Raw genomic sequence first — 24,888 nt, 5'->3', positions numbered from 1 at the left:
GGGGTCGAAAAGTAAATTTGTGAAGTAAATGAGAAGGCAAAATCTGCTAATTTATGTTTCCCAGAGTTAGTGTGAAATATAATTAAATGCATTTTAATATCAATAATCATCACTTAGGCAGATCATGCTAAATTCCATATTTATTAATAGTTTATAAGACATGTATCCACGATTTGATGAAATGACATCCGAAACTTTTGTTAATTAAAGAAACATCAACACTTTATATTAGATACTATGGTGCCTATGGTCCTTATTCAATGTGTTGTGAAGCGACTTCCCATGTTAGAGAGCATTTAAGTCCCTTTCATTCCCTCTACCATTTTAGCACCTGGTTGCATCAAAAGTAAGAAATTGTTCAATCAGGTTTCTTACATCTGACAGATTGTTATCCAAAGTGATTTTAGCCAACCCTCACCATTTAAAAAAAAAAAAATTACACGAAGATAAAAATGTTTTGCTGCACCCCAAAGTGGAGGAGATTTATCACTTTTTTACTCACTATAACTTACTTTATGTACCTGGTTAGTGACAACTCCCAGCTCCACATTACAAGGCCAGTAACCATCCTCACACTGATGAGATCCAGAAGGTCCAAACAAATGTCTGTGAGGGGGTTTGCTGACCATGCACATCTTTAACCCAGGCTGTGCCAGAAAAGCTGTATAATACAGTAGGCATATACCTATATGATCCATGTTTAAATGGATAAGTAGCAAAATGTGATACTGATGGCTCATTTGCATATCATTACCCAGGATCCCTGGCTGCAGTGGAAGTATTGTATGCTGAGTGCTTATGTGGATAAGCAGGTTTGTAGACCTATCTTAAACATATGAATGTGCTCGTAAGTGGTATTTATTATTTGCTATACACTGTGCAGGGTTTCTGTCACTTTTTTACTCATTTACTTTGTAATTAGTCTGCATTCCATTATAATACAGTATGTGCATTGGGTAACTTATCTATAAGGCCTCCCATTCAAACTCCTAAAATTGAAAGCTGGATAGGGTGACCAGATGTCCTGGTTTAGCCGGGACAATCCCGTTTTTTTGGACTTTGTCCCAAATCCCAAAAAAGAAAAAAAAGAAAGATAATTTTCTGTTTTTTTCGGCACTTGCTGGCCACGCATGCGCGATCAGTGCTTGCCAGCAATTTGTCCCGGTTGGTCCAGTGGGAAATTTGCCACCATAAAGCTTGAAAACTTCAGGCAAAATTGTAGTAACCTGGATACATTGACCAAATGAGACAATAGAAAATAAATTGCCTGACAGTGGCCCTTTTTTCTACACAAATTCCTTAATTGATAGTGTAAGATTTCCAGCTACACATTTATTATATTGTAAGCAAAATCATTAGGGTTTTAATCTGGTGTATAAGAACAGATGCCAGACATTAATTATTTTCTCTGTTGCTTCTTTGTGAGATAAGATAAGGTTAAAATTATAATGGGATTACATCTATGTTGGGGAAGGGGCCCTGCGAATGACATTTGAGTTGCCATCGAAAGCCGTTGGTAAAGCTAATGCGATCATTTCTGCGATACAAGTTTATTTCCTTGTATGGAGGATGGGTAGTTCCTTATCAGGTACAGGTATAACATCAGTGTTAAGCTGAGAGACACACAATGATACTTTATTTGGTCATAATACTTAGAGTTAAGATGGCTGACTAGGTGATTTTGTCTGGATAAATACTGGCGGTTTTTAGTTAGTTAGAGGAGACTGAATTACAGCAGGAGAGAGAAGAAGCCAGGGTTAACATTGAAAGAGGAAACATATACCAGATAAGATCAGAAAGAAGGTTTTCATCAGGAAAAATGATAACACAAATCTCTTTGGTAAGAAACTTATTTGATGTGACCGACATTTATCTACTGTTTCTGAATGTAAGTAATTATCTTCAGAATAAAATGTTTCTTTTTGTGTGCTAAAGCCGAAATGTAGAGTTTTGGTATGCTACTGGGATAATACAAAGACATAGAACATTTTACACACTGCATGTTTGTAGCTTATTAAGTTGAAAATAATTGCTAAACTGTAAATTCAAAATAACTACAGTATATCTTTGAATCTTGCAGATACCCTATTCTATCCATTTGCACCTGCTTCATACTCAAGACATTTTCTTACTGTGTTTCTTAAATGTAAGGAAAACAAAAGGAGTACAAAAGTGTTTGTGCTCCAAAAGAAAATTCACTTATGTGCACACAATGTGAGTTAAAATGTAGCTTTTAATACAGCATCCTTTAGCTCACGTAGTGTGCACATAAGTGAATTTTCTTTTGGAGCACAAACACTTTTGTACTCCTTTTGTTTTCCTGATTCACTTCAATTCACAGCTGCACCTATTGTTTTTGATAATTATCGATTATATATATTATTTATTTACATTACAATCTGTATGATTTAGTTGATCACTCCCTATCTCCCCTCCTTCTTTGCTGTTTCTTAAATGTAATACAGATTTGTTAGGCTGGAATATAGTAATTCAGAGCTGACCAATATTTTGAAGAAACATAACATGGAGAAACATTACAGCCAGAAACGTACAACTTGATAAAATCCAGTGACCAGCTCTAAAATGTAGGTAGATATCAGAGCATATTGTGCTCTAGGAAACCGGTGCTCAAGAGTCACTCACAGATAAGAAAATAAGGCAGAAGTTCCGCTGTATAGTAACAGAACACCCATCAATGGGTAATAGTACTCACGACTTGGCAAATGGGCTGCTGGAGAGGGGGGGAGCGTCTGGTATAGCAAATAATTGTTGCACGCCTTACATCAGGGAGTAATCCTCGACTGGCACATCTCTCACGGCACTGTTGATGTCGAGCGTGGTGTCCACGCCTCCCGCGTTGCTAAACTCAGCTCTGTAGCGGCTCTCACAACTCCGCGTCTCAGCCAGAAGTATTCAGCGTCGGAACCCTCAGACCTCTCTGCCCAAGCTGCGTGATGTCATCTCCCTCAATGGATGAAGTAAAGGTATGGTGGCTTGTAGTTACCAAATAAACACAGCATAGTGGATCCTCTGCTTGGCATGCTCCCTGGTATCTGCATGCAGTATATGAACAATTCCCCAGCAGGGGACAAACCGGTGCACAGCGAAGGGATGAATGAATAATCAGAGGGATTTATTTAGATAAAAAACATGGACAAAAAAAACACTGATACAGTCACTTAGAGTGACTGTATCAGTGCTTTTTTTGTCCATGTTTTTTATCTAAATAAATCCCTCTGATTATTCATTCATTCCTTCGCTGTGCACCGGTTTGTCCCCTGCTGAGGAGTTGTTCATATACTAAAATGTAGGTATCAATATTTGAGACCTGTCACCCCCCTCCCACCACATCCTGCAATGACCCATTCAAACACCCCAATGTTTAGTACAGACCACCAAGCTTCAAATGACCAATCCAGACTCCCCAACAATAGACATGGGTGAACCAGTCCAAACAAATCCGTTTGCCGATTGGGACCGAAAAAAGCCAAGCGGATTCATTCAAATCTGTAAATGAATACAACCCGAACTTGGATTTCATTTTGAATGAGCGATAGCATGTGCGAGAGTGTGACCACTAACTTCCCTTCAAATAAATTTGGGAGACATGCCTGTCCTGAAAAAAGAGCATACCTGAGGTGCATGGCAGGGAGATATGCTAATGACTACATAAAGTATCTCTCTAAAAAAAAGTCAAAATGGCGAATTGGCCTTTTTTGAGACTGATCCACGAAAATCCGTGGTCCAAAGGAACTGGCCAATCCGAGAGAGATCCAAATCCACAAAAATATTTCACCAACTCTACCCAACACCTAAAACAGAACTCCAATTACCAATACAGACCCCATACTCCATTCCACATATCAGTGAATACCAACAACATTCTCCATATAAGGGGCGGTGGGTAAAGAAAGACAGTGTTGATAGTATGGGTGCCATAGCTTTCAATCAGTGCTTTGCATCACGAAGCTATATAGCGTAATGCAAGGGACTGTGGGGCACACATTTTCTGCAAAGCAGAGCACTGATTTATAGCTATATAAACAATATGGTCTTTTGTTACATGCAACTTTGTCTACTAGGCCGCTGCACATTTTTAGGTGCCATAGTGACCTTGGTACCTGTGATTTGCAGGGTCCCTGCCATTTTCATATGTACATTACCACACTTTTCCATAACTGCTTTTTGCTCCATAATTATCACTCCTAATATCTGTCACTGATTCAAATGGAAGACCTTATTAAAAAAAGAAAATGCTATAAAACACATGTCCATAATGATTTTCTTAACTTCATTATCACCTAAAAATGGCCTTTTCTGTCACTTGACTGAAAGCAACAAACAGGATTGTTTTAGTGCTAAATGTTTATTCTTTAAACGCTAAACAGCCAATCTAATAGTATCATTAGGAGACGTAAAAAGAAAATAAGTAAAAATTGATTTAAAACATTATTTTTATGCTTGCCCTAACACCAATTTTAGAATAGTTGTTATACAGACGCCTTAGTACTATTATCATTATTAATGATGCACTATTCTGTCTCCTAAAAAGTAAAAAAATATAAAATTAAAAGACACAATTTATGCTGTAATTCTATTTTCCCAGCTTTGATAATCATCGATTAAACTTTAAGTTCATGACCGTGCATAAAGCAAAGGTGACTTTTTCAAGTGTACAAGCCAATGTCACCTTACTAGATAAAACTTTCTTAGTATGAGCTTGATTATGGGGCTTTCGCCCTCACAGCTACAATTCATTTACAGTACAAAGTCTAACTATCAAATGCAAAATTGGTGCAATTCTAGAGGAAAAACTGAACCCATTATATAAAAGAAAAAACAATCATACTGCTTTTCAATGGGAATTTTTTCCTTTAATTTGTCCCGTGCAAAACTGCACCACTTGTGAACAAAATAATGTTGATACATGACCACCTACATACAGTACAGTAGATGTTTAACAGGATCTCCGTTTGTAGGAATATGTACCTTCATCTCATTGGATTCATTTGAATAGCATTGTAGAGCAATGCCTTGCAGACTACTCCATCATCAAAAGCATTTTTCATAACGACCGTGGATTCCTGTGAACAATTACCCACATAGCAACACAGCAAGGGTTTCTAATCACAATGTTTTTAAACACAGATCATCCAGTTACATAGAGATTTCACCAATATGAACTCAATTGCTTCTTATATTAGAAACATCAGAACACAAGCTGCTTCATTTCGGTTAAAATGTACATTGTCTTTAAAGTGTTACCTTATAGCTCTACATGAATATCTAAAAATGTTTCACTTAAATAATTGCAGTAAATTAATACAACTACTGTACTTCTATGACAAACTCACTAATTTAAAATCGATCACAACCTGCAATAACTTTTCTCTGCTTAAGAATTAATTTGACTACTACAATGTTATGCTGCACAATAAAAAATACTCTATTTACCTACAGTATGTGTGCTTGGTAATATTTGTTTTAGGATTTCAGCTCTTAATTGTTGGTCTCTCCAGTGTTATAGTAATACCTTATTGTGATTGGCTTGCTCGTCACTAATGATTTCCTTAATTCCTCAATGGTAATAATAATGAACTCTAGTAGAAGAACACTCAGTATACAGCGCACTATATGTAGCCGGATTCACAGATACAATTCCTGTCCAACTCTAGAAAATAAAATAAAAAATAGCTAAAAGAAGAATTAAGCACTGGTTCTTGAATAAAACAGTAGTGAATTTATTAATCAGTCATTTTCCCTCAGCATCAATCCAAAAGCCAATACAGTTTTATAGTAGACATTTAGGGATATAAGCGGTGTTAAGCCTTAAGTCATAGCAATATGACATGTTTACTAAGCAGCGCTAAGCTGTAAGACAACTTACAGATAATTAAAGATACAGCAAGGCCCTGCTTCTCGGCGCCCCGCTTTTCGGCGATCCGCTGATACGGCGGTACCGAGAAAGGGGGCTGCCATGTCTGCTCAGAGGCTGTTGCCGCCGGCACGAATGCGCAGAACGTAGCTTGCGCACGCAGAACGCAGCTCGCGCATGCACAAGGGGGAAATTGCAGGGTTGCGCATCCACACAAGGGGAAAATTGCCAGGTTGCGCATGCGCACAAGAGGGAAATTGCCAGGTTGCGCATGCGCACAGCTGAAAATCGCCGGGGCCCTGCTGTGATGGGACATAAGGTACCTTATGCCTTAGCACAGCTTAATATATAAGGACCCTTAAGGGCCATTGACGCTCATTGACCATACCGTAGCTCACAACTTAGCATCTTAGGAAGGGGCAGTACATTGTCTGTCATCACACAAGCTATACCAAACTGTCAGTTAACTATAAGAGGTTGGTAACTTTACATGCTTGCAAGCCTATCAGATGTTCATCATACAATAACCATTTATTATCACTGTGATACAATTAGTTGCCAAGTGTCCAGTACTGAACTGGACTGCCCTGTATTTGTACACACTGTTCAGTAAACAGTTAGAGGCTATCCTGGACATATATGTGTCCAGTATTACCTTTCTGGACATAGTGACCTGACTAGCTTGGGGGGCCATGGGATTTCCCTGAGCATGGAGAGAGCAGGGCTGTTGCTAGAGGGCTGGGCAGCTTCCTTAATTACCAACAACAACCAATCAGGAGGAAGTGTCAGGAGCCTGGGGGTGGGGCCAAGGAGAGGATGAAACAGCATGAACCGGAGAGAGGGGTACGTGTTGAGCACATCGCACTTTTCATCATTGTGTCCAGTATTTTTGGAGAAGCCACCTGGCAACCCTAGATCCAATCAATACCTACAGTAGCTAACAGCTGCCCTTTAAACACTGTTTACTGAAACACTGGGGGTCATCCCAGCATATTATATAAATAGATCTCAAGTCCAGCGAAGCACCCTGAACTGCTGTAGAGATTACACATGGACTATTTCTCTCTGACCCAAGAGGTTACTGGACCGCTGTGGAGAGAAGCCTGCACTGAGACTACTTGAAGACTTTACATATTATTTGAACATCACTTTGGTCTTGCTGAGATTCATATGGAGGCCCACATTCTTATTTGGTTTGGTGAGTTCTCCAATTTGTTGCTGGAGCTGTTCTGGACTTGGGCAACAATAACAATGTCATCTGCAAATCGTAGGTGACAAATATTCACTGTTGATTTTGATTCCTTTGGATGTGGTCAATTGTGCTGTAACCACTGCAAAATCCCACCTGTTCTCTAGGCTGGGCAAAGTCCAAGGTCTGTTGCAGCTGATTAGTGAGTATCCTCATAAAAAATCTGGTTTGTAGTTCTTGAGGTCTTCTTTGTTTCCTTTCTTGTGGATGAAGATAACTATGGCATTATTACATTGCTCTGGAATTTTCCTGTTTCTCAAGCAACGTGCAAAGTTTTCCAAGGATTTTTTTTCTACTTCTTCCTGAGCTTCTTTCAAGATTTCAGTTGTAATCCCATCTTCCCCAGAAGCCTTCACATTCTTCATTGATTTTATTGCTTTTGCCACTTCTGGTGGAGGGACACATAGTACATCATTGGTGGTTTCTTCTCACTTGTCCTCTGCTGGATTGTGTCCTGTGTTATCTGTCTTCACGTACAATTTCATGTACAGGTAGTCCTCGCTATCCAATGTTTCACTTTACAATGAATGGCATATCCAACGGAACCCTATCGGTCGTTATCCGACGCCGGAATGCGTTATCCGACGCCTGAATGTGCTATCCAATGCTCGCCACCACTGATTAACATGGGACTCACTTTACAACAGTTCCACTATCTAACGCTACTCCCAGAATGGATTCCTTTGGATAACCGAGGACCGCCTGTAGAAGTCCTTAACTCACTTTATGATAAGTGCATTGTCTTTTATTGTTGATCCTTTGTCTTGTTTGAGTACAATGATTCTTCCCAATCAAAAATCACTGCTTTGCTTGCTTAAAATTTTTGTGATCTTTAATAATCCTCTTAACCATATCAGAGTAACATTTTATACTATACATCTTCAGTTATATGTGTGTTGTGTGTGTGTGTGTGTGTATATATATATATATATATATATATATATATATATATATATATATACTGTATATATATATTACTAATAAACACTTTTTGCATTTAGTTTCAAGCCATGGTGTGCCTGATATCTGAGGCACCCCATAAAACAAGATCACAGGTGGAGTGTTCTGAGAATAAACTGCAAGAGCAGTGTTATAAGAAGGTAGGAGGCAGACATATCACAATTACTGTATTAGAGTTAATCATTGATTTGACATTTTGGTTCTCCAGAGGGAATGGAATTTTCGAATAAATTAATATCTCTGCACTAATTGTGGTGTGCCTGATATATATATATATATATATATATATATATATATATATATATATATATATATATATATATATATATATATATATATACCCACATGCGCATACATGCACACACACATACTGTATATACTTAACTTAAAGGTACAGTAAATGAAATCACGATCGTGACTATCGACATTAGCAAGTTTCTACCAAAGCAAATACAATGTAGAAAGTATTGTATCTTATGAGAACCAATTCAAATCAATGATAAATGCCCTGGGGAAAATGAAAATAACAAGCTTTACCTTTCTTCTCGGCAGAGGATGCAAGATTTGATTTCCACATGCTTCACCTGCTGCTCATACCACTGTATTTTGGAAGGTTCCCTAATTCAATGAGAATATAAAGCAAACACAGGCCTTTACCAAGGAAACCTCCAGCCAGTAGCTGTATTCTGCAGCCATCTCTATGGCAACTCTTCTGTATATGCTCTCATTATTCCTGCTGCACTTCTTTACAACCCAACCTCACACCTTATCAGGATTCTTGTCTGGTTGAAGTTGCATTGTTTTGTAACCGCACCTTCAATTTAACACCTTTTTGTTCCAGCATCGGGTTTTTTTTTTTCACTTTATTTTTAATATTTTTTGGATTGTAAGAACTGAACTAAACAACTGGAGCAGTTAAAACAGAAAGTCATGTTCTTGACACTGGGATTTCTACATGCAGCAATCTAAAATGATGCTGGATATCTCTGTACACTTTTAGACACAAAGTACCTTCATCTAGGTAAAAAATATAAAGTTAAAAAAAAAACAGGAATGTCTACTGTATTTTTGGAAAAAGTGAACAAACTGATCTATTTCATTGTCTAAATGTAGGTAAATGTAGGAGAGAGAAGCCTTTTGGGGAACAAATCAAATGTTCATAATTCTTTTCAATATGGCTTTTCCAGGCAACTTTTGGTAGTTTATACAATCGTTATCCAAGCCTTTCTGTGGTAAGAACCTGTTTACCACTGGTAAAGTGTTACCTACTAGTTATTTTCTATCTTTTTGAGAAGTACCCATGATGTATACAATATATGTATACAATACAGGATAAGCTGGGGGACAATGTTAGTGATGAGAGACAATAGCAATATTCCTAACAAAAATATAAAGCTATGCATTTTTCATACAAAAGGAGTGATTTATTTATTTTTATGTGCATGGGCCTTCCACTCAACAGCAATCTGAATGGAAGAGGAGAACTTCAGTTTACATGTAAGGTCACAACATCGCATGTCCCTGGTGCCAAAATATCTGCCACTAAAAAGACTATGGTCCATATCTCCTAAGGTGCATTTTGCCATATGACACCTTCCGGCACTACAAGACACCTTGCATCCCATTTAAGTCAATGGGCTAGTGGTACAAGACAGAAGATGTGCCCAAATCTGATTTAACCCTTTGGGTGCCTCAAGATGTAGTCACTGTCATGGGGATAGGCACTCCGGAGGCTCCATGACATAAGGACTACGTCATGCCCAACTGAGGGTTTTTTTCTGCTTAGGTCTCGTCCTGCATTCCCATGGAGTGCAGGACGTAATCTGCCCAATGAGGAAACTGAGGACGAGGACTGCTCCTCTTCCGTTTCCTGAAAAATGGCACCCATGGTGCCGCAACCTCTCTGGTACTCAAAGGGTTAAAAGACCAATTATAGTATAATGATGCATTGTTTAAAAGCATATTTTTGTCAGCTAAGTGGGGTGTGCTATTATAAGCCTTTTTGCAGTTTTTTCCCTTCTAACTGTTTTTTGTTCTTAAAAATTTGCCCAAACCTCCACTTTGTGACATCAGCAGCCAGGAGTGCAGGAACTATTTCATGGTTGGTTGGGCCATAGATAAAAAATCAGTAAAATACATATATTACCAGAGGAGGAACTGGGTATTTTTGCACCCGGGTCAAGTTTCACTTTTTTTTATAGAACCAAGGCAAACAATCCTGTAATTTTTTATTGTATTTGTGACACTTTTGTATTCTCTCTCTCTCCCTCTCCCCCACCCCCCATATCTCTCACCCACCCCCCATATCTCTCACCCACATACATGTCCCCTCTATCCTTCATTTCTTTCTCTCCCACATTATTTCTCCATCTATCCCCAATTCTCTCTACCCACTCCTTCCCCCATTCTTTCCTTCCTCCACTAGTTTCTCTCTCTTTCTCTCACTCCCCCTCAAGTATCTCTCACTCTCACCCAAATCTCTCTCACTGTCTCCAAATCTCACTCCCCCTCTCCTCAAGTCTCTCTATCTGTCCCCCATGTCTCTCACTCCAACCCAAGTCTCTCTCACTCTCCCCCATGTCTCTCACCCCCCTCCAAAGTCTCTCTCACTCCTCCCCCCCGAGTCTCTCTCACTCCCCCTAACTTTGGAGAGGGGGGGGTCCGTCCTGGTGGCAGACACTGGAAATCGTGACAGACTTCCGTGTTGAACCATGGGGCGGGCCCCGCGCCCCTGCACTCCTCTGCTGCCATCTCACTCGCCCCTGCTCTCTCCTCCAACCACACTCCCTCCTCGGGCACGCCTTTGCACTCCCTCTTCGCCACTCTCTTCTGCACTCTGGCCCAAACTGTGCCCCCTAAACTGCTGTGCCCAGGACAACTGCCCCGCTTGTCCCCTGTAGTTACCACAATGTATAAATATATAAAACCTGGGGGGGTTGCAGCACCCCCTGCACCTCTAGTTCTAGCCCCTGTGTCGCCAGCTTTAAACAGCCCTATTAAGCTTAATAAAGTCATCATAAGAGAGCCTTGTCTGATAAGGCTGTATGAACTTTGCATGCAAAACATTGCTGTACCTCCTACTGGGGTAGAGCTAGTATGATTCAACAGCAGATGTTGCCATGTCAACACTATACTGCAGGCTGTGGGCCACTATAAAGAAAAAATAAAATACAATGAAACACAGCTATAAAACATTTTTTTTTTTAAAGTGGCATTTTTCTTTAAAGGGCTTCACACTGAGTTAACTTTTACTGAAATCATGCATTTTCACAAGATCATTTTTGAAAGGAACAGCACCTCAAAGTACTTTTTCAAATAAAAAAAAACAAAGACTATACTTGTGACAGATATTGAGACTTACTTCATTTCTAATAAGGTGCAACATTTCCGAAAGGGCAACTTTGCTGTTTTATGAGATACTATTTAACTTTAATTTAAAGATTTCCTGCAACATCGTAGACAGCAGTTTGGGAGGAATATTACTTAAACCAACTCCAGTTGATGTACAGCCCATTATTGATGACATAAATAAGAATTTCTATGCACTTCCAACTCTCAAAACTGCTTCTCCCCAAAAGAATTTACAGACATAAAAAAGAGAACTAGTCAGCCAAGCTTATTTCGAATGACACTGATCTTTAACTGAGTAATAAGCAGAGCTGATTATTTTCCCACCATGGGTATTTCTCTACAGATATTGGGATTATGTTATAAAACAGTGCTTGATGACCACAATTCATATTGGGAGTAACCAATATAATTTGTTTAGGTCTTCATTCCCTAAACAGAAGAAGCTATTGAAAGCTGGAAATGCATAGCTGAATTGAGCATCGTTGTGCACTGCACCTCAGCATGTTACTTTTCAGTGGCAGATTCCAAACAAAAGACGTAGTAGTTTGAATGTCAACAGAGATGTTTTGCTTGCCTTTATTTGACTTATAGTAACTATTTTGATGGCTGCTTTAACAGCGATGTAAATTTGGGCACATTCTCCTTGGAACAATCACATTTGTAATTGAAATTCATATTTTTGCATACTGCGGCCTCTTAAGTTTGTTGAATGCCATAAAGTGGTTATTTGCCATAAAGTGGTGCATACAAATCACCCTACTGTTCTGTAACCAGCTGACTGTGAGTTATTTCAATGAATTATGGAAAAGATCCATGAGGTGAGGATACGCATGATGCAGATTGTCACGGGAGACCTGCACTTTTTACACGGGGATCACTATCATTAGACGGGACAAAGGAGTTGAATAATCTGAGTTTATTCTGGCAAGCAGCAGACATAACAAAATACACAATTACAGAGTACACTCACCAACTGGAGGCCTGGGGGGAAGACTCTAGTCTTGACTTGGTGCAGGGGCCTGCTTCAATTAAGCTTACCCTGTCCACTTCTCGTCCTGGTTCCTCAAAGTGCTCTTCTTGTAATAGCAACTTTGAAAATCCCGCCAGTTGAATCCCCGTCAAACTCCAAAGACGGTCTGGTACTCTGATTGGCAGCGCTCTTTACATTGCCCTCGGTGGCTATTTTTTACATAGAGAAGGAGCCGCCGACCAATCAGAGTACGGATTGAGATGGTGTAGCCAATCCCCAAAAAGGGCGCATGCTAAAGCACTCAAGACCGCCCCGTGATGACGGGGCTTCTGGTGAGCCTGAAATTCAAACTGCCCAATGGGAACTGTGCTTATGAGCTCCGTCACAGCAACAGCTTCCCCTGGCCAGGCCTGTACCTCCCACTGGGTAGGCGCCACAGTGTCTGCGGGGAACAAAGACTCTCCCTGCAGAGAGCCCATCCCGGACCGGATTGTCTGCCCTTCCCCACTCACCAAATGTCTTGACACCTCGCCGTTTCCAGCCTTTGTCTCAATCTTGCATTTCTATGCAAGCAGCTCGGCTGATTGAATTACCGAGTCTGCCTCCATAGAAATGAATACACATAACCCACAATACTGGCTTGCTAGCTGGGGGAAAATACAGTTTTACCGGGGAAAAAATGCTTGTGTGATATATATATATACATCTCCCGGTCCCTTTCCCCCCCCCCCCCCCAATATATCCAAACATATCCCCATTCCAGAACACATAGTTATGAGGTGGTAGCCAGCCAGGCTTCACCTTTATTATGTGAGGCCAGCTACCCATACCATCACACAGATAAATTAGAAGGAATAACTATAAGGAACTGGAAGGATATGAAAGGGGAATCAAAATCAACGGTGAATAGTTGTCACCTACAATTTGTAGATGACATTGCTATTTTTGCCAGAAGTCCAGAAGACATCCAGCAACAAATCAGAGAACTCACAGAGGCAAGTAAGAATGTGGGCCGCCACATGAATCTCAGCAAGACCAAAGTGATGTTCAAGAAATGTGTCAACTCTACAAATATTTAAATAAATGGAATAGAACTAGAAGAAGTCAGACTGTGTGCGCCTGTGTGCCCTGGCCAACAAGTAACAATGGATTAGAACATTTTAAATTAAATCAATAGGAGAGTGAAGATGGGATGGAACGCGTTTGTAAGAAACAAGAAAATCTTTCAAGGGAACCTTCCACTGTGCCTCAATAGGAAAGTGTTGACCAGTATATTCTGCCCGTGCGCACATATGCATGTGAAACTTGTACTCTAAATGCAAAGATAATTCAAAAGCTTCAGACAAGTCAAATAAGTATTGAGAGAAGTATGCTGGGTATTACCTGAAGACACAGGAAAAAGAATGAATGGGTTTAAAACCAAACAAGAGTCTGTAACTTCATCCCAAAAAATTAAAATGGCAGTGGGCAGGATATATCACAAAAAGAAATGATCATAGTTGAACAAAGATGGTACTCAACTGGATTCCAAGGAAAATTAAAAGACCCTGACGATGACTGAAAGTAAGATGGGAGGATGAAAGCAGAACATTTGTTGGAGCATTGTGGAGAAGAGAGGCTTGCAATCGCAGTGCCTGGAAGAACATTGGGGATGCCTTCATCCAGCAGTGTATTGACCAGATGATGATGTCATATGTGTGTGTGTGTACACTCACACACACTATATGTACATGTATATTAGAAATGGGAATCAAACAAACAAGCAGATTGCTAGAGCTATACTGAGTGTACTAACTTTATTTTATTAAGACTCTGCATTGCAACCACCAGGGGGACACCATTTATGCAAGCTGAAAGTACCTCCATGACAAATAAAGAGACAGTAAAATCCAAGTATTCTTCATACACAGATTGTATCAAACACAATTCATTGATTATCTCAGGCCATGGCTCCTGCTTCTGTCTCCACTCTACGCTGAAAATAATTACTACTCTAAATATCTATAAAAATATTGGAAAATTCCCAAGAGTAGAATGAAAAATTTGTACATTAAAGCTGTGAAAAATGTTTTAATCTATTCCACCAGCAACAGATAGTTTTAGGTTGCCCATTAAAGCGGCAATCCAAGCTGGCCTTCCTCCCCCCCTTTTCTATTTTTACATAGGATTGAAGCAGGAGATGTTAACCAACCATAGGGGATGCCAGTAGCCGCTCCTAGCTGGGGTTCATGCAATGGCTGCTTTTCAAAGCCCCCATGTCCTGTGGGCCAATAGGAAGCCTTGACTTCATCCAGTGCAGCTTCCTATTGGCCCACGTGATGCAGGAGCTTTAAACTTGCAGGAGATACTGCCCTGCACCCTGTGACGGTGAGGGGGTAACCAGGCTCACAATAAAGGTTAAGCCCACTTGGTTACTCCTGATCCATGTATTGGGGTTTGAGAGTGTCAGCTCTTGAGCCCAGTGTTTGTCAATGCACTGTATAAAATTATGCGAAAATATAGACTTTTCTGTGTTTTACCTTTCCAGATGTACCAGCAAGCAGGGATTGCTAGGTGTCACGGGAGACTCCTGTAGCGGGTAGGATCTCGGTGGCCGGAACAGCAGGAGCGCAGTAGGGGTCACAATCAGAGGTCCGAGGCAGGCGGCAGATAGCGTAGTCGGGTAACAAGCAGGGGTCCAAGGCAGTCGGCAGATAGCGTAGTCAGGTAACAAGCAGAGGTCGGCAACGAGGAGACTGGAACAGGACAGGGGAGCAGGAACAGGTCTGGGAGCAGGGACTGAGACCGGGGAGCAGGGACTGAGACCGGGGAGCAGGGACTGAGACCGGGGAACAAACAGGGACAAGCCAGATTACCAGCAAGGGCCTTTACTATGAACAGAATCAAATACAGGACTGGTACAGAAACAGATCAGGATCAGAGACAGAAGCATGTGCATAGGAGTCTGACTCAAAACAAAGGCAAGGGAAAAAACAGGAAGCAGAAGCTATAAAGGACAAAGACAGGAGCAACAAGACAGACAGACAGACAGAGGAACCCCAGAGCACACAGAAGGCAGCAGCACACCCAGTGGACAAAGAAGAACTATGGCTAGGCAGGAGGTCTAGGAGACCCTGACACTAGGCTATGAGTTTCAGTGTGGGTTTTGCGGAGAAAGTCTTCTCAGTTTGTGCTTAGGTAGTCGGGGTCCAGAGTTGCTGGATACCCCAAAAATGTACCCGGGAATCAGGTCAGAATCCCGGATACATATAGGCACAATGATCAGGTCAAAATCCTGCCTTGAAAACGCTTGCGCGACTCACCGCTAGGACTCCCTACTTCAGCACAGACCAGATAGTTAAATGGGGCATAGGGATGTGTGGTATCCCTGAAATGGGATGCCCAGTTAATGCCCTGATCACCAAGAACCTGGTATAGGGGTTCTGGGTGTGCTCCAGCTAAGGCGGTGAGGATTTTAAAAGTCTAAATCAGGTTTCAAGTGTTTGAGGAATATAGCTAGTGGGTATAAAAGTATAGATTCTCATTCAATTCCTAATAACCAAATGACTTAGCAGGTATAATAGTGTAAAGCATATTTTATTAAACAGGTATATTTAAAGTGTATAATGCTTGTGCACAGTATACTGTATGAGCTGGGGACTTCCAGGTCCACGGTTTCGAGAGACAATGTGGCTACCAAGTTTGGTGCCATCAAGTCTGCTCGGGTCCCGGACATGAAAACCTCAGAGGTTTCCAAGGTGTAAAAGCCATTTGGGTACCGGAGTTAGGCTCAAGTACTCACGTCCTGGGATGAATGGAAGTCAATGGACAACCATTTGCCCCAGCTCAGACTGTGAGGAGAAAAGAAATTGGATCGGGCGCTTCTATATATGAACTATGATAGGTGAATCCGATATAACGAATGTGTATCACCCAAAACAGTGTATAATATATGACAATAATACCTCAAATTATTCAGTGCACAAATAAACTTTCGCCACAATAAGTGAAAAAAAGTGTTTTTAAAGTGAAGTATAAATAAAAATAGCTGATCTACACACTTAGGTTGGACCATTCTCTTTGTCCAGAAATGTTGTTTGTTGTCTTCCAGGTAAGGGGAGCACTGCTGAATCTCGTGTGGAAATATATGAAAAAAATACAAATACAAATAATGGTGTAGCCAGTATGACAAAAATGCTATCTAAAAAGTGGATGTATCGGTCTCACTCACAATTACAGCATATCAGAGATACTTCTCTCTCTGACAGGAGCCCTTGTTCAGACCCTCAGCATAGGAAACTCTTGAATAAAGCCCTCTGGAGTGTGTGCCTTTAGGTCTCCTCTCACAGGTGAGTTACCCAACGAATAAAAGAGAGCTCATAATAGTGTTATATCACAAAAACGATATTGTATAGTCTCAGGTAAGAAGTAGCTTCACTCACATTTTGTAAATTAAAATAATTAATGGGAGAGAAATGTAGTTATGGATCATCAGGGCTTGGCTGGTACAGTTGAAGTCTTTATCCCATCTATCACTTCCGCGTTCGTCATTTCCGGTGACGCGTCACGAGAAGGGAGGATGTAGCTGCTGCGGTGGTTCAGCTCTGCCCCAAACTGCCAGTACTTCGGATACCCAAAAACCCTTCGCTAGGCTTCCTCAGGTAGAATCAGCTGGAAGACAACAGTCTGTGAGGAGCCTAACTCAGCGGGTGGCTTCTGCCTGACCAGTGGCAGAGGTGCCAGGTTGGTGCATGACCTTGTCAGAATCAACGTTTGCCCAGCTTAGGCTGAGTCCATAGAGACTCCAGCCATGCGGAGGCGCGCGGAGGCTGAGGGAAAGCAAGTGCTATCCCTGGCCTTACTACGCGCGCCATCCGGGGGCGTGTCTGGGTGCGTGTCTGGGGGCGGGCCAGTGACGTCACGGAGCTGGTTCGCCCTCATTGGGCGATCCACTCACGTGACTGGCCCTCCGCTCCCCTCAGCGTGCAAACTAAAAAATTTGAAGTGCTACGCCTCCGCACGCCTGCGGAAGCATGCGCGAGCCCCTGCTAAATCTGCTCTCATTGCGGCTGCAGGGGCTCACTGGCAAGAGGGAGTGTGGCTTAGCGGCTAAGCGCTGAGATTAGCGTGGCTAAGCGGCTAAGCCTTAGATAGACTGGCAGCGCTCTGATAGGCTGGTAGAATTCTTGCCACACTCGGATTGGCTGTAGTATTTAATGAATGAACTCTGAAATACTATAAGAAACCCTCAGCCAATCCGGACGAGATATTCTGGGCGAGAACAGCAGCGGTAAATTTGAAACAACCAAAATATGCTCTTGGAGAAATAGCAGCGAGCCGGCTTCAGAAATTTTAAGGCGGTACATTTTCTATGTCGCAGCTGGGATTGCAAGCCGAAAAGAGTACCAGGACGTTTGGTACTATCTCCCGGTCAAGGGATTTCGACATCTCCGGAAAAGAGTGGTGGTATGTGGAACTTTATGCCGATTTGAGTTCCAGAACATGTCGGGACAAGTCCCGTTCAACCTAACAACTTTGTTTTCTGTTCTATTTTACCTAGGTCAGTCTAGTTTTGTAGCCCAGACCCCCAATAAGTGTGGTTTCTTCTGTATTTTGTAATCCACTGTGTGTACATCTGTTTCTATGGAATAAATGACAGTTTGTTTTACAATCTTGTTTTGCTCAGTGAATAATCCCGGTAAAAAGGTGTAAATACCTGGTCTCCTGTGAAACCCTCCCTCCCCCCTTTGAAGATAAGTATTTCTGGAAGCAGGGGGCCCCCAGAGCTGAAATGAATGTGGTTTCGCTCTGGAGAACCCCTTCTTCAAAATAATGCAAAAATAAAAATTGTAATGCAATACTTTACAGAACTGTACCTTACAGAACTGTCAAAATAATGTGCTATTCAGGTTGTCTGTGACAATATAATAATGTAGTTTCCTTATTTTTTAAATAATGTACCATAAATAGATCGCTAATAAACAGATTGTTTTTGATCCTCGGAAAACCGGTTTCCATAAAGGTATTTTCACCTGTACAACTTTCACTAGTACAGTATTTAGAGGTTATAAAATTAATAATCTGAAATTTGTAATCCAAGAGAAATTAACCTCATATTTATCTTTGAAGCCCAGCAGGAATATGCTTGGGATCTGAGCATTGAAGTTGAAGTTGAGACTACATTTTAGTATAAGAATGGTATCAAGGTTAAGTGGAATATAAAGTGGGCACTTTCTCATCTAGTGCTAAACTTGAGCACGACTTTGACAAAGTGATCAGCAGAGCTTTAGCCAATTAGACAAAAATGTAATTTTTCACTTTGTACATGTTGATAAACTGGTGAGCATTTGTATGGAACAATCAATTTTGTGGGTTTTGCTAGAAAATCACTGAACAATTGTATGCATCTAAATATTGGTACATAACTAGTATTAGAAAAATCTGTTTGCCAAAAAATTGATTTAGGGGTGAAAACCATTGGAATTTATTTGCAAATGTATTCATGTATTTGTGCTTCCTAATGAATACTAGTAAATTAAATGGAAAAAGTGAACTTGCACAGGTGCAAACATTCATAAACGGGACTCTTGTGTTTGCTGCTGAAAATGATTGGCCAGGTACTGAATGGGTAATAGTTTTACAGAGCTGAATGTGTTATCTATTCTTTTCAATGACTCTGTCATCACAGTGAAGATAGAGTACTGAACAATTACAGTACTAACTCCTGAATTGTCATACCTGCTAATCGGAGGATTTCTTCAACAAACATAGTCAACTACTATAAATCCATGCATATTCAAAACTTTTGCAACAACAAGGTTAAGATGTAATATCTGCTCAGATAATACAATCATTCCTTTTTGAAAGTCTTTGTGCTGCCTCCAACAACCAGGAGAAAAAAATGTATTGTTTAATCGGTCAAAGTAGTACGGGAACTACACTCTGCTTAATAAACAAACATGTTCCAACAGGCCTCTTTTCAAAGCCCTGCACTGCTTTGCTCAAATGTTTTATTCATCTCCAGGATAGAAAACAGGAATCCAATTTTCAAGTGTGGGAGTTGAAAATAGCAAAGTGGAGCAAGATATCTGTTTGTAGGATTTAAAACAATCCTCAAACATATTTTTACCACCAAATATTTATAAATATTACAAATATTTTTAAAAATAGAACAGAAACAGCAATCTATTAAAATGATAATCGTGTAAGAGATATGTGAACAAAAATATCTATCCAGTATTTAGGTCAACATAAGGGATTTGGAGGACAATCTACCAGGCATTGTAGGTCGGCCAAGTGGTTCTTATCTGCCATCAAATTATATGTTTCTATGGGTTTTTTTTAGGCAACAATATACAAACCCATACAGAATATCTCACGGAATACTAAATGCTGTTATGCAGTACACTATGTGCTGTCAAAATGAATGAAACTTTGAGGCAATTCAACTCAAACAATCATTTCTATATAGATTGTTTTCAACATATATTTGGAGATCCCTCCTCTTCTGGTCAGATCAAATTCACTGCTCCCGGAGTGGTGAACATCATCCCTAAAAAATCTGCAAAACGCCTTAGATGTTCTCAGAAAGAAATAAGGCATTCTCCCATGTCAGTCCTTATGCCATCCTGAGAAAGTCGTGAGGGCCCTAAGGTGCAGATACACAGAGGGCTGTTAAATCTGGGCTACTAATGTGACATTACCTACAGTAAATAGGTCACGTCCATTTGCTTCCCTGTGTTTAACGGGTATCCACAAAGTTAAATATATGCGAAACCACTGGCCATTTGTGATCGTATTAGCATACGCTTAACACCATGTGAAAGTAGCACTGCCTTGCGTTAGCTTCAACCACAAGGGCTAAGCTTGGTGGCGTTACTTCCATGCAGACCCTGAATGGGTGTTTAATTAAAGTCAAGAAAGAGAAGACAGGAGAGGAAAAGATCCCCGTAAATAACAATATGATGGTTAAATCATAACTAACTGTGGTCTTACACTTATCCAGACACTATAAAAGACAAATTTCAGGGTCTGGATGGGAGTAATGTCAACTTTTGCTTTTTGTATCATTAAATCCCTGCTTTAACTATAATGGAGCTCTGTGGATATGCGTTCTTAGAGGGAACGCCTCTTTTGCATATCATTAGCACGAATGTCAATTATAGTAATGTCAGGGTTTGTTACGGCTGAAAACAGCACTTAACGGGTCGTTACTGAAATCAACGTCTCATTAAGTCATTAACAGAACTTTGTGGCTCTACCCCTAAAAGAGTTAAACTTATTTAACAGTCCATGAAGCTATTCTGCTCTAATAGATATGTAATTCTAATAACCAACATAAATTGTTGAAAACAAATTAAATCACCCATATAGAATGAACAAAAAAGTTTATAGCGTTTTAGTCTTTTTCATTTTCTAAAATGTATGTACCGTATGATTAATATTGCGTCTACCGTTTTGTTTGTGTTTAAGTGCTTACAATTAGTTGTTGCTCTAACTCAGTTGTTATCATGATATTGAATTACTATACATGGTAAAGTTTCAGAGAAATATGTTAATTATTGTTAAGCCATTGGGAAGCTAATTAGAAAGAAGGGTCAAAAGTATGCACAACAACTGTATCTACTGTATGAGGGAGGAACTACTGGCATTATATTGGATATGCCAATTTTACAAACCCTCTGGCTTCATCAAATGGCTGCTATATTTAAAGTGACAATCCTGAAATCAATCTCATAAATAATTCCATTTACCAATCTATTGCTTCCTTATCATGCTTACTTAAGTGTTATTCACGTTCTGTGAATTAAAAAAATAAAACGAGAAAAGAGAAATGTGTATGCTGAAATATGAGGTAATAATTATATATACCGTTGACTTATAACATTTGCTTCTGCTGATAGAGCATGGTCAAAAAAGGACCCAAAAAGACTTGATTAGTGGTTTCATATGTCATTTCCCAGAATCCCTTGCTGCAGTGGGAGCACTGTATGCTAGGTGATAATGGTTGAAAGGCAGGGTTGAAGACCTGTCTAAGACATGTGAATGTGCTCACAAGTGATATTATATATATATATATATATATATATATATATATATATATATATATATATATATATATATATATATGTTCAAATAACGGGGGAAAAAGAGGGGGAAGGGATAGGGAAGAAAAACCTCGCATCTACTTGTACAATATTCATGCCACCATAAGCCAAAGAAAATATACTATTTGCTTTACATGAGTAAGATTTGGCGGTGCTCACGGGTTGTGAATTATGTGAGTGAAAAGTGAAAAAAGTAACCCGTATGGGAGCACTCAGGTATGCAATTGATATATTTGTTTATTTATTTGACACAGTGCAAAAAGGGATGAATAAACAGTACATGATTACAAACACTTAAAAAAGAGGCATGGACCCCTGTCACGGGTGCTACCCTTAAACACAAGTGAGCAGCACTAAGGAACGACACAAGTTGTCAACCCTAAACATGAAAAGGATAGTGACTCAAAAAACACTAGGGTAAATCAAAGTGAATCACAACAGGTTAATGGGTTCAAAGGCACCTATACAAGGCTAAGAATAGTACACACTACACACCAAAAAGTAGACTGGTCAAAATATAAATGACAGTCTCAAAGCATCACACATCTGCATAAGCATACAGTAATATAACCAATACCAACAGCGTAAATAAATCATTTGTAGGTAAGATGGTATGTTGGAATGAAATCCCTAGATGTGTAGAACATTAAAGTTTGTGAATAGCATGTATAGGAAAATGCCTAATGAACGCCTATTAAATAACGTTGTGTTTGTTATCAGTATCCCTAGTGAAAAAATGAAATATCACATTCCAGAAAAGTAGTTTGCATAAGTGCTGGGTAGCATAGTTACGTGAACCATGGGTCAGGGGTCCTGCCTAGCACCCCCTGTTCTTCTTCCTCCATCTCACCTCAGGACTTTGCCGACTATTTCAAGGAAAAGGTGGAATCCATACGTCAGGCCATCCCCTCTGTATCCTCCCCCCATCCTACACCTCTTCCTAACTCTCCTCCTGCGTTCCTTGACTCTTTATCCGCTGTCACGGAGGAGGACATGTAGTTGCTGATCTCCTCTTCTCCCTCTACCACCTGCCCTCTTGACCCTATTCCCTCCCATCTCCTAAAACCTCTTACTCCTACTATAAACCCTACACTCACACACATTTTTAATCCTCCCTCTACTCTGGTACCTTTCCCTCTTCCTTCAAACATGCAACAGTCATACCATTACTCAAAAACAGTAAGCTTGACCCTACTTGTCTTTCTAACTATCGACCTGTCTCCCTCCAGCCTTTTCCCTCTAAACTCCTTGAACGACTTGTATTATCTCGCTTGCTCCATTTTCTCAACACCTATTCTCTCCTAGACCCTCTAGAATCTGGCTTTCACACTGCTCACTCCACTGAAATAGCCCTCACTAAAATAACTAATGACCTCCATGCTGCCAAAGACAGAGGTCATTACACTCTGCTCATATTACTCGACCTCTCTGCAGCATTTGATACTGTGGACCACCCTATAATACATATACCATACAGTTAAACATAACTTACAGTGAGGCTCCTCCACTGTCACTCCTCCAGGAACCTGAACCTAGCATCTTCTACCCTCACTATATATACACCTACTACCGCAGGTAGTCTGTGGTGTTCATTATGACCTGTGTTCCTCCCATGTCCGCAGGTTTGATTGTTATGTTGCGGTTGGCCTTTAGCGATTCTATGGCTCTCCCCTCAATCAGTGTCAGATTATACTTTTGTTTTCTTACTTTGTCCAGGATGGTTGATTTGGCTCTGTGTCTAAAGCTTTCAATGTACCGATCTAGTTTGGGGTTGCGCCCACCATCATGGACAAAGTAAGGAAAGTAAGAAAACAAACGTATAATGCGTGCTTGCCTTCCTCCTCCTATCCCGCACGGCCCGCAGTCCTCCTCCTCTTCTGCCACTCTGCGCTTATCGCTCTCTTCCCCCACCTTTCCCGCCGCCCCCCCAAAAAGTGCTGCCCTAGGTGACTGCCTAAGTCGCCTAGTGGTTGCACCGGCCCTGTAAAATATATGACACTGTATATGTATATCTATATACTGTATGGCACTGGGACCTGACTGCAAACTTAACCCAGCTGCTGAATTTTAGTCTTACAATGTATTTAATGAGAATTCTCATAGAATCATACCTTGCTGCAGTTATGTGTGGGAAAGAACACAAAAATTCAAAAGGGGGAGGGGTAACCCTTCAAGATCTTTAAGCTAATTCATCTAGAAGAACGGGTGCAACACTGTGACCTAAAATGAAAAACTTGTAGCAGGGTAAAAGTGGAGCTTAACCCAAAAGAGTTCATTCTGGGAGCATATTTTTATTAAATTCACTTTTATTAACTCATAATTAAAAACTAAATGGTGCGTGTGCAATTACAAAAATACTTAAAAATCAAACTGATACAACACAACATACAATTAAAAGGTCACACAGGGAGAGGGCAGGTGAGTGAGGCTGATGGTCAAGAAGACAGTTTAACTAAAATAGGAGCTTTCTTTCATAGGTAAATGTTTACCCTAGATGTGCAGGGATAGAGAATATATTTATATATGAAAACAGTATAGGATACCCACTTTGAAATAAATATTATCTGTTAGATTTAAAGCAGTCAAGGGGTGATTTATTTGTTGCTGTATTATCATGGAAGGGTATATGGCTCCTAAAAATAGTTTATAAATCAGTGCTGTTTGTACCAAGAACTCTGTGTGTAAGGATACAACCACAATAATTTGAGCAGAAACTTGGTGAATTTAGGAGCTCTATAATTCTAATATACTGCTAAATTTTTTAGCTACTGATAATTTCTCATGTTGTGTTCAGCCACACATTAACTAAGTTATGGTGAAGAAAAAAAGTGAAAAGACCCTTCACCACACAAAGGGTGACTAGAGGTCCCGGTTTAGAAGGGAGAGTCCCGTTTTCAAGACTTTGTCCTGGGTCGCAACTTTTTGGGCAACTGTCCCTGTTTTTATCGGTGCTAGCTGGCTGCGCATGCAATTTTTAGGGACTCACAATGTTTAGGTCTTGTTGAGTGGTGTATGAATGCTGGGTGGAGTCTAAAGGTTATCTGTGGACACTGAGTGGAGGTTCGGCTTGGCAGTAAGATCATCGGAAGAGGCGGGCTCGAGTCGCGGCTGTGAGGAGGAGGAGAGAGGAGAGAGACGCTGAGCTCAGCTGCTGAATACCATGCTCCAGGGACTCAGGTTGCAGACGGCATCCATACACCACTCAATGAGACCTAAACATTGTGAGTGCACATTTTTTAGGGCTTGTGTGAATCAATAAATGTTGTTTTTTTAGCTGTACTACACTATGTACGTTCTTGTATCTATCCTTTAATCACTAATTGTATGGCGGGAGACAACGCTGGACTCTGAGGTACAAACCGGGAGAGAGACAAAGTGGGATCACTGGATAACACTC

The 24,888-nt window shown here is 40.5% G+C and overlaps 1 protein-coding gene across 2 annotated transcripts in view; it reads right to left on the bottom strand.

Annotated features, from left to right (window-relative positions):
• Window positions 1-24,888, bottom strand: part of SYNE1 (spectrin repeat containing nuclear envelope protein 1) — a 603,546-nt gene that overhangs the window by 515,568 nt on the left and 63,090 nt on the right. The window lies entirely within an intron of this gene.

This window comes from Ascaphus truei, chromosome 4, assembly GCF_040206685.1.
Source record: "Ascaphus truei isolate aAscTru1 chromosome 4, aAscTru1.hap1, whole genome shotgun sequence".
NCBI classification, from domain to species: Eukaryota; Metazoa; Chordata; class Amphibia; order Anura; family Ascaphidae; genus Ascaphus; species Ascaphus truei.
This window is presented reverse-complemented; position numbering and strand designations above follow the sequence as displayed.